The sequence below is a fragment of the Nerophis ophidion genome, linkage group LG17 (assembly GCF_033978795.1).
Source record: "Nerophis ophidion isolate RoL-2023_Sa linkage group LG17, RoL_Noph_v1.0, whole genome shotgun sequence".
NCBI classification, from domain to species: domain Eukaryota; kingdom Metazoa; phylum Chordata; class Actinopteri; order Syngnathiformes; family Syngnathidae; genus Nerophis; species Nerophis ophidion.
Window position 1 is genome coordinate 45,370,727 of NC_084627.1, and position 9,382 is coordinate 45,380,108.

Genomic DNA, 9,382 nt, shown 5'->3' on the forward strand with positions numbered 1-9,382 from the left:
CCGTTAATTTGAGCGAGGATGAAAGATTTGTGGATGAGGAAAGTGAGAGTGAAGGACTAGAAAGAAAAAAAAAAGACGAGGGCAGTGGGAGCGATTCAGATGTTATTAGACACATTTACTAGGATAATTCTGGAAAATCCCGTATCTGCTTATTGTGTTACTAGTGTTTTAGTGAGATTATATGGTCGTACCTGAAAGTCGGAGGGGTGTGGTGACCGCCAGTGTCTCTGAGAGAAGCCATGTTTCTCAATGAGGTGAAGCGAAGGCAGCCGTTGGAGCGGGGCTGAGATCTTTTTTGCCCCTCCTTCACAGTGGAAGCATCCCACGTTCGGGAGTGGCCGGTCAGAGGAGGCAAGAGAGTCGCAGCTGCCACTTTGACAGGTGCACGAGGAACGACGCAAGCTCTCCGCTCATGTCTACGGTAAGAGCCGACTTATTACCACAATTTTCTCACCGAAACCTGCCGGTTGACATGTGGTAGGGAACCATGTTCGCTTGACTTCTCTGTTCCATAGTAAAGCTTCACCGTCATCTTTCGGGAATGTAAACAAGGAAACACCGGCTGTGTTTGTGTTGCTGAAGGCGGCCGCAATACACCGCTTCCCAAATACATCTTTCTTCTTTGACGTCTCCATTATTAATTGAACAAATTGCAAAAGATTCAGCAACATAGTTGTCCATAGTACTGTGTAATTATGCGATTAAAGCAGACGACTTATAGCTGGGATCGGGGCTGGAACAAAATGTCCGCTACAATCCGTCACATCACGCGCACGCGTCATTATACCGCGACGTTTTCAACAGGATACTTTGCGCGAAATTTAAAATTGCAATTTAGTAAACTAAAGCAGCCGTATTGGCATGTGTTGCAATGTTAATATTTCATCATTGATATATAAACTATCAGACTGTGTGGTCGGTAGTAGTGGCGTTCAGTAGGCCTTTAAGACATGGCTAAGTAGTTAGCGGCTCATGTCCCATCCGCAGTCAGCAGTGTTTTATCTTTTTCTAAATCACTAATCCTCGTCTCCATGGCGACAAATAAAGTAAGCTTCTTACAAGTATCATTATCACTGCAGGACGAGGAATAGCTAAACATGCTTCACTACACACCGTAGGAGGATACAAAAGCTCACCTAATGTAAACAAACGCCATGGGTGGATCTACACCTGACATCCACTGTAATGATACCAGGTACAAGAGCGTATCTAGTCGATACTATAATGATTACGTCGATATTTTTGATCCTCACAAAATCTTTTTTCTTTTTAAATTAATATTATGTTTATAAACTCAGGAAATACGTCCCTGGACACATGAGGATTTTGAATATGACCAATGTATGATCCTGTCACTACTTGGTATCGGATCGATACCTGCATTTGTGGTATTATCTAAAATTAATGTAAAGTATCAAACAAGAGAAGAATAAGTGATGAACACATTTTAACAGAAGTGTAGATACAACATGTTAAAAGAGAAAATAAACAGTAAATGAACAAGTACAACAATAATCATTTTCTACAGTTTGTCCTTTATAATGTTGACAAAATAATAGAATGATAAATGACAATGGGAGCCATTACCTCCCTGCTTGGCACTCAACATCAAGGGTTGGAATTGGGGGTTCAATCACCAAAAATGGTTCATGGGCGCAGCCACCGCTGCTGCTCACTGCTCCCCTCACCTCCCAGGGGGTGATCAAGGGAATAATTTCGCCACACCTAGTGTGTATGTGACAATCATTGGTTACATTTAACAATATGTTACTGCATACGTGTCAATATGTGGACTCTGGGGTTTGTTTTTCCAGAATGCAAAGGATAGTTGGAGCGGGAAAGGCATGAAGGTAATGACATCTTTGATTTTAACACTATAACTACAAAAAAAGGTGCGCACAATGGCGGAGAACATATTTGACTAACGAAACAAAACTGGCACAAAGGCAGAAAATATGAACAATAAACAAAAACTGATTTGGCATGGAACTATGAAACAAGCTGCGTGAATCGTAAACATGACATGACATGAGTAAAGGTAAAGTCGCCAGGCTGACTTCCTGGCAACTTTCGCTTTAAGTAATAGACATGATTAGTGAGCGAAAAACGTGAGACAGGTGCGTGACATGAGGACAGGTGGAAACTAATGGGTAGTCATGGAAACAAGACAAACAAGGAAGGGCATAAACAGGAAACAAAGGTGTCAATACGTAGACTTTGGGGTTTGTTTTTCCGGAATGCAAAGGATAGTTGGAGCGGGCAAGGCATGAAGGTAATGACATCTTTTATTTTAACACTATAACTACAAAAAAAGGTGCGCACAATGGCGGAGAACATATTTGACTAATGAAACAAAACCGGCGCAAAGGCAGAAAATATGAACAATAAACAAAAACTGACTTGGCATGGAACTATGAAACAAGCTGCGTGAATCGTAAACATGGCATGAAGCAGAGTGGAGGTAACGTGGCATGACATGAGTAAAGGTAAAGTCGCCAGGCTGACTTCCTGGCAACTTTCGCTTTAAGTAATAGACATGATTAGTGAGCGAAAAATGTGAGACAGGTGCGTGACATGAGGACAGGTGAGAACTAATGGGTAGTCATGGAAACAAAACAAACAAGGAAGGGCATAAACAGGAAACAATGGTGTCAATACGTAGACTTTGGGGTTTGTTTTTCCGGAATGCAAAGGATAGTTGGAGCGGGCAAGGCATGATGGTAATGACATTTTATTTTAACACTATAACTACAAAAAAAGGTGCGCACAATGGCGGAGAACATATTTGACTAATGAAACAAAACCGGCGCAAAGGCAGAAAATATGAACAGTAAACAAAAACTGACTTGGCATGGAACTACAAAACAAGCTGCGTGAATTGTAAACATGGCATGACATGAGCAAAGGTAAAGTCGCCAGGCTGACTTCCTGGCAACTTTCGCTTTAAGTAATAGACATGATTAGTGAGCGAAAAACGTGAGACAGGTGCGTGACATGAGGACAGGTGAGAACTAATGGGTAGTCATGGAAACAAAACAAACAAGGAAAGGCATAAACAGGAAACAATGGTGTCAATACGTAGACTTTGGGGTTTGTTTTTCCGGAATACAAAGGATAGTTGGAGCGGGCAAGGCGTGAAGGTAATGACATCTTTAATTTTAACACTATAACTACAAAAAAAGGTGCGCACAATGGCGGAGAACATATTTGACTAATGAAACAAAACTGGCACAAAGGCAGAAAATATGAACAATAAACAAAAACTGACTTGGCATGGAACTACGAAACAAGCAGCGTGAATTGTAAACATGGCATGACATGAGTAAAGGTAAAGTCGCCAGGCTGACTTCCTGGCAACTTTCGCTTTAAGTAATAGACATGATTAGTGAGCGAAAAACGTGAGACAGGTGCGTGACATGAGGACAGGTGGAAACTAATGGGTAGTCATGGAAACAAAACAAACAAGGAAGGGCATAAACAGGAAACAATGGTGTCAATACGTAGACTTTGGGGTTTGTTTTTCCGGAATGCAAAGGATAGTTGGAGCGGGTAAGGCATGAAGGTAATGACATTTTATTTTAACACTATAACTACAAAAAAAAGGTGCGCACAATGGCGGAGAACATATTTGACTAATGAAACAAAACTGGCACAAAGGCAGAAAATATGAACAATAAACAAAAAATGACTTGGCATGGAACTACGAAACAAGCTGCGTGAATAGTAAACATGGCATGACATGAGTAAAGGTAAAGTCGCCAGGCTGACTTCCTGGCAACTTTCGCTTTAAGTAATAGACATGATTAGTGAGCGAAAAAAGTGAGACAGGTGCGTGACATGAGGACAGGTGAGAACTAATGGGTAGTCATGGAAACAAAACAAGCAAGGAAGGGCATAAACAGGAAACAATGGTGTCAATACGTAGACTTTGGGGTTTGTTTTTCCGGAATGCAAAGGATAGTTGGAGCAGGCAAGTCATGAAGGTAATGACATTTTATTTTAACACTGTAACTACAAAAAAAGGTGCGCACAATGGCGGAGAACATATTTGACTGATGAAACAAAACTGGCACAAATGCAGAAAATATGAACAATAAAGAAAAACTGACTTGGCATGGAACTATGAAACAAGCTGCATGAATCGTAAACATGGCATGACATGAGTAAAGGTAAAGTCACCAGGCTGACTTCCTGGCAACTTTCGCTTTAAGTAATAGACATGATTAGTGAGCGAAAAACGTGAGACAGGTGCGTGACATGAGGACAGGTGGAAACTAATGGGTAGTCATGGAAACAAAACAAGCAAGGAAGGGCATAAACAGGAAACAATGGTGTCTTAAGCCAAACAGAACATAACTAAACAAAACATGACAATACGTCAGCAGATTAATTAGGAGTCTTTTGTTTGTTTACTTACTACTAGTTGTCTAGCATGTTCACTGTTTTATTTAAGGACTTAATTGCAATACAAACATATGTTTAATGTACCCTAAGATTTTTTTTTAAAATAAAGCCAAAAATGCATTATTTTGTGTGGTCCCCTTTATTTTAGAAAAGTATCAAAACACATTTTGGTACCGGTACCAAAATATTGGTATCGGGACAACCCTAATTGACAGTGATGCAAAACTGTCTGAAATTGGAAGCAGAGACAGTTGTCTAAATAATTAGCAGACTTCGGTGTTTCCTAAGCGGTCCACAGCGGCATAAACTGAAGGCGACGGAACCGATTTGATACTCGTGAGACGAACCTGTGGTGGCAACTCATGTTCTAAATCAAGTCTAAACAAAAGGAATATCACATGGAATTAAGGTGTGGGGGGGGGAAAGGTTCCTGCAGTGATCTCAGCCACCCTGACATAAAGGATATAATAAATATTGTATGCAAAGAGAACAAAAACCCTGTTTGAAGCCTTTAGAGGAGACACAGTGGGGGGTAAGAGAAGCAGGTAATGATGGGTAGTTTGTGGGAAGGAAGTAGAACAAGCACTGACAGGAACCTTATGTCCACTATGGGTTTGTCCAGGTACCAAAATGTATTTCGATACTTTTATAAATAAAGGGGACCACAAAAAATGCCATTATTAGCTTTAGTTTAACAAAAAAAATCTTAGGGTACATGAAACATATGTGTGGAAGCTCCACTGTAGACACAACATGCAGGTTTAACAAATGTTCATGTTTTTAACAAGATATTTCCAAATGTTTTTGGGCATGTCGTGACGTTGCCGTCACTCCCAATCCTCTCTCCTGCTCTGCTCCCGCCCGCTTAATGTTAAAGACAACAGATGATTAGATTAACACGTACCACCTGTGAAATCTAATCACCTACCAGCTGTGTCTCATCAGCTGGTGCTGGTCCTCAGTTCCAAGGACAGCGGCGGTGACTTTTGCACCTGCAGGCGCGCTGATCGCACTTTCCCTCCAAAATATGTTTATTATAGCAACTTAGTCGTTAAATAAAATAGTGAACATACAAGACAACTTGTGTTTTAGTAGTAAGAAAAACAAACAAAGACTCCTATTTAGTCTGCTGACATATGCAGTAACATATTGTTATTTAAGGTTTTACTACTTACGTATAAAATACTACACGGTCTAGCTCCAGCCTATCTTGCCGATTGTATTGTACCATATGTCCCGGCAAGAAATCTGCGTTCAAAGGACTCCGGCTTATTAGTGATTCCCAAAGCCCAAAAAAAGTCTGCGGGCTATAGAGCGTTTTCATTTCGGGCTCCAGTACTCTGGAATGCCCTCGCGGTAACAGTTCGAGATGCCACCTCAGTAGAAGCATTTAAGTCTCACCTTAAAACTCATTTGTATACTCTAGCCTTTAAATAGACTCCCTTTTTAGACCAGTTGATCTGCCGTTTCTTCTCTTTTTTTCCTATGTCCCACTCTCCCTTGTGGAGGGGGTCCGATCCGGTGGCCATGTACTGCTTGCCTGTGTATCGGCTGGGGACATCTCCGCTATGCTGATCCGCCTCCGCTTGGGATGGTTTCCTGCTGGCTCCGCTGTGAACGGGACTCTCGCTGCTGTGTTGGATCCGCTTTGGACTGGACTCTTGCGACTGTGTTGGATCCATTGTGGATTGAACTTTCACCGTATCATGTTAGACCCGCTCGACATCCATTGCTTTCCTCCTCTCCAAGGTTCTCATAGTCATCATTGTCACCGACGTCCCACTGGGTGTGAGTTGTCCTTGCCCTTATGTGGGCCTTCCGAGGATGTCGTAGTGGTTTGTGCAGCCCTTTGAGACACTAGTGATTTAGGGCTTTATAAGTAAACATTGATTGATTGGTTGATTGATTGATTGATTGAACTGTAATCTTTTAATGCTAGACATGGGGAGACCCGAAAATAATACGTTACAGTAATCGAGACGAGGCGTAACAAACGCATGGATAATGATCTCGGCGTCTTTAATGCATCACGACACAATTAGGCATAATAATGTGTTAATTCCACGACTGTATACATCGGTTTCGGTAATTAAGAGTTGGACGATATCGGCAAAAAAGCCATTATCGGACATCTCTAAAAATAAAGTATCTACGTCCTGCTCCAGAATCTGCCACCAGTCAGCTCAAAGCAAATAAATCGCCTTAATGGCGCCAAGCTTTCCTCTCTGCAGGGTGGACCCTAACCCATTTCTGAAATAAAGGAGAGGCGGCGCCGGCGACACGCCCTCCTCTTTGATGAAACGCCACCAAGCTCTTCAGGTCGGTAAGGAAACAAGGTTGAAGGGAGGGAGAACACGCCATCCTTGTTCCCTCCAAATGCGAAGAAAGCCTAAGTTGCGGTTAACAATATGCTCCCCCTCCCCTCCTTGATTAGAATTAGAATCACATCTGGCACCAAGTTCTGTCCCTCATTACCGCTGAATCTCATTACGGGCCGCTCCCGAGGGAGGCAGCACGGCAGGTTTTTAAGCACACTTCGCTTTCTTCCTGCCTATTGCTCATCTCATCCGCCGTTTCTTCTATTCTGCGTTTACATTAGCGGAAGTCCTCATCTGAGAGAATGACTGAGCGCCCTCCTCCTCCGCCTACCAGAGCGTGGAAAATTGTTTTATGCTGCCAATTAAAGGAGGCACGTTGAGAGTATGTTTTATTCACAATGTATTATTTGTTTTGCTCCAAAAAAGTACGGAATGACTAAAATAGGTCTGGCGGTAAGTAGGTTCCACTTACTTGCAATAAAAAGTACACCAAAGGTTCGGAAATTCAGGCAAATTATTACAAAAAAAATGAGGACATTTATTTATGGTGGCGTCAAGTCTCCGCATAATTTTTTATTTAAACTTGCATCCTCTGGGAGTTCTTTTAGAGGGTTGGGAAATAAAAGATGTCAAGTTTGAGCGCAGAATATTTTACCTCAAACTTTTTGTCACACAAAGAACACCTGACTCTGCAAGTGCCCCCAGGATGACTACAGTAGCGTAGTAGGCCTAAGTTTTCTTTAAAGGGGGACATTATCACAATTTCTAAAGGGTTAAAAACAATAAAAATCAGTTCCCAGTGGCTTGTTTTATTTTTCGAAGTTTTTTTCAAAATTTTACACCTCCCAGAATATCCCTGTCAGGTTCAAACACTGTTGACATCTATTAAAGAAGACAAAAAGGCAAAGAATCAAACAGAGACAGACTTAAATTTGGACTCAGATCTGAGGAGAGACATGGCCTCTGTACACCTTTCACAGTTCCTGCACTAAGCTCTGATGAAAAGGTTTTCGTCTCCTCTTTTATTTAGATCAGGGGTGCCCATTACGTCGATCGCGAGCTACCAGTCGACCGCGGGGGGTGTGTCAGTCGATCTCCAGCCAGGCTTTTAAAAAAAAATAGACCTAAAAATTAGTGATCATCAATCTTCACCAAGACGTCACTTAAATGACATTCACGGTACCGGAGGGTCTTGTGAGATGACGCTGGCTGCTGCAAGATCATTATTATTAAAAATGACAGAGAGGAAGGCGAGAAACACTTTTTATTTCAACAGACTCTCGCGCCGTACCTTCCGTCAAAACTCTAAAGGCCGACTGCACATTTCCTATCTTCACAATAAAAGCCCTGCTTCATGCTGCCTGCGCTAACTAAATACAGAGTCTCGGAAAACTGGCGTGCACAAGCGGTCCCTCAGAAAGCTGGCGTGCACATCACTTGTGCACGCCAGCTTTCTGAGACTCTTATTTTGTTAGCGCAGGCAGCATGAAGCAGGGCTTTTATTGTGAAGATAGGAAATGTGCAGTCGGCCTTTAGAGTTTTGACGGAAGGGACGACGCGAAAGTCCGTTGAAATAAAAAGTGTTTCTCGCCTTCCTCTCTGTCATTTTTTCATAATAATGAACTGGCAGCAGCCAGCGTCATCTCACAAGACCCTCGGGTGCCGTGAATGTCAATCAAGCAAGCTACGGAATTTGCCGCCAATGTTTTTCTTGTAAAGTGTATGGAAGCTGGATGAATTAGATGCTGAAAACCAACCACTTTCATGTGGTATTGTACAGAAAGGACAACTTTTTTTCTCCTCCGTTTGAAAATGTGGGCATTACCATCATTACTGTCTGATTCCAATCAATGCAAGTCATCAGAATCAGGTAATACACCAACTTAAATTCTTGTCTTTGTGAAAGAAAGACATCTATATGTGTTACACATGCTTGTATTATCATTAAACACATTTAACTTGTTTACAAAAATGTCTCTTTCATAAATAAATAAATATAAATGATATATATAAATGAGGTAGATCCCCTCGAGTTGGTCAATTGAAAAGTAGCTCGCCTGCAGAAAAAGTGTGGGCACCCCTGATTTAGATATTCAATGTTTACGGAACAACACATGTCAAAACAGGAATGGGGAGCATACACACAGTCACTGTTGTCGGTCACATTGAAGACAAAAGAGGATGATGCTTCGGGCTTGGGCTCGTCCTGGTCTCAGCTTCGGCAGGTCTTTGAGGACAAAAGAAAACCCCTATCGTCGCATTCCAACGTACACAGCGGAATGCCCCAAGACTTTGCTTGGTCGGAGAAGGACAGCTCTCAACGACTCAATTAAATAAAAGAGATCTGAAAGTTTTTGGATAATTCACACACAATTTACACAATTTTTCTAACAATCCCTAAAAAAAAGCTTTAAAGTTCTTGATTTTCCCTATTTGCGATGCGACTGTCCATTTCCCTGTGACGTCATACAGTGCAGCCAATACAAACAACATGGCGGTTACCACAGCAAGCTATAGTGACATTAGCTCGGATTCAGACTCGGATTTCAGTGGTTTAAGCGATTCAACAGATTACGCATGTATTGAAACAGATGGTCGGAGTATGGAGGCAGATAGCGAAAACGAAATTGAAGAAGAAATTGAAGCTACTGAGCAAATAG

The 9,382-nt window shown here is 41.8% G+C and overlaps 1 long non-coding RNA gene across 3 annotated transcripts in view; it reads left to right on the forward strand.

Moving 5' to 3' along the window:
* LOC133536486 (uncharacterized) overlaps positions 1-9,382 on the forward strand; it is a 64,717-nt gene that overhangs the window by 42,374 nt on the left and 12,961 nt on the right. For all 3 annotated transcript variants that reach the window (XR_009802471.1, XR_009802472.1, XR_009802470.1), the window contains exon 4: positions 313-421. This is a non-coding gene — a long non-coding RNA (uncharacterized LOC133536486). The remainder of the gene's footprint in view (positions 1-312; positions 422-9,382) is intronic.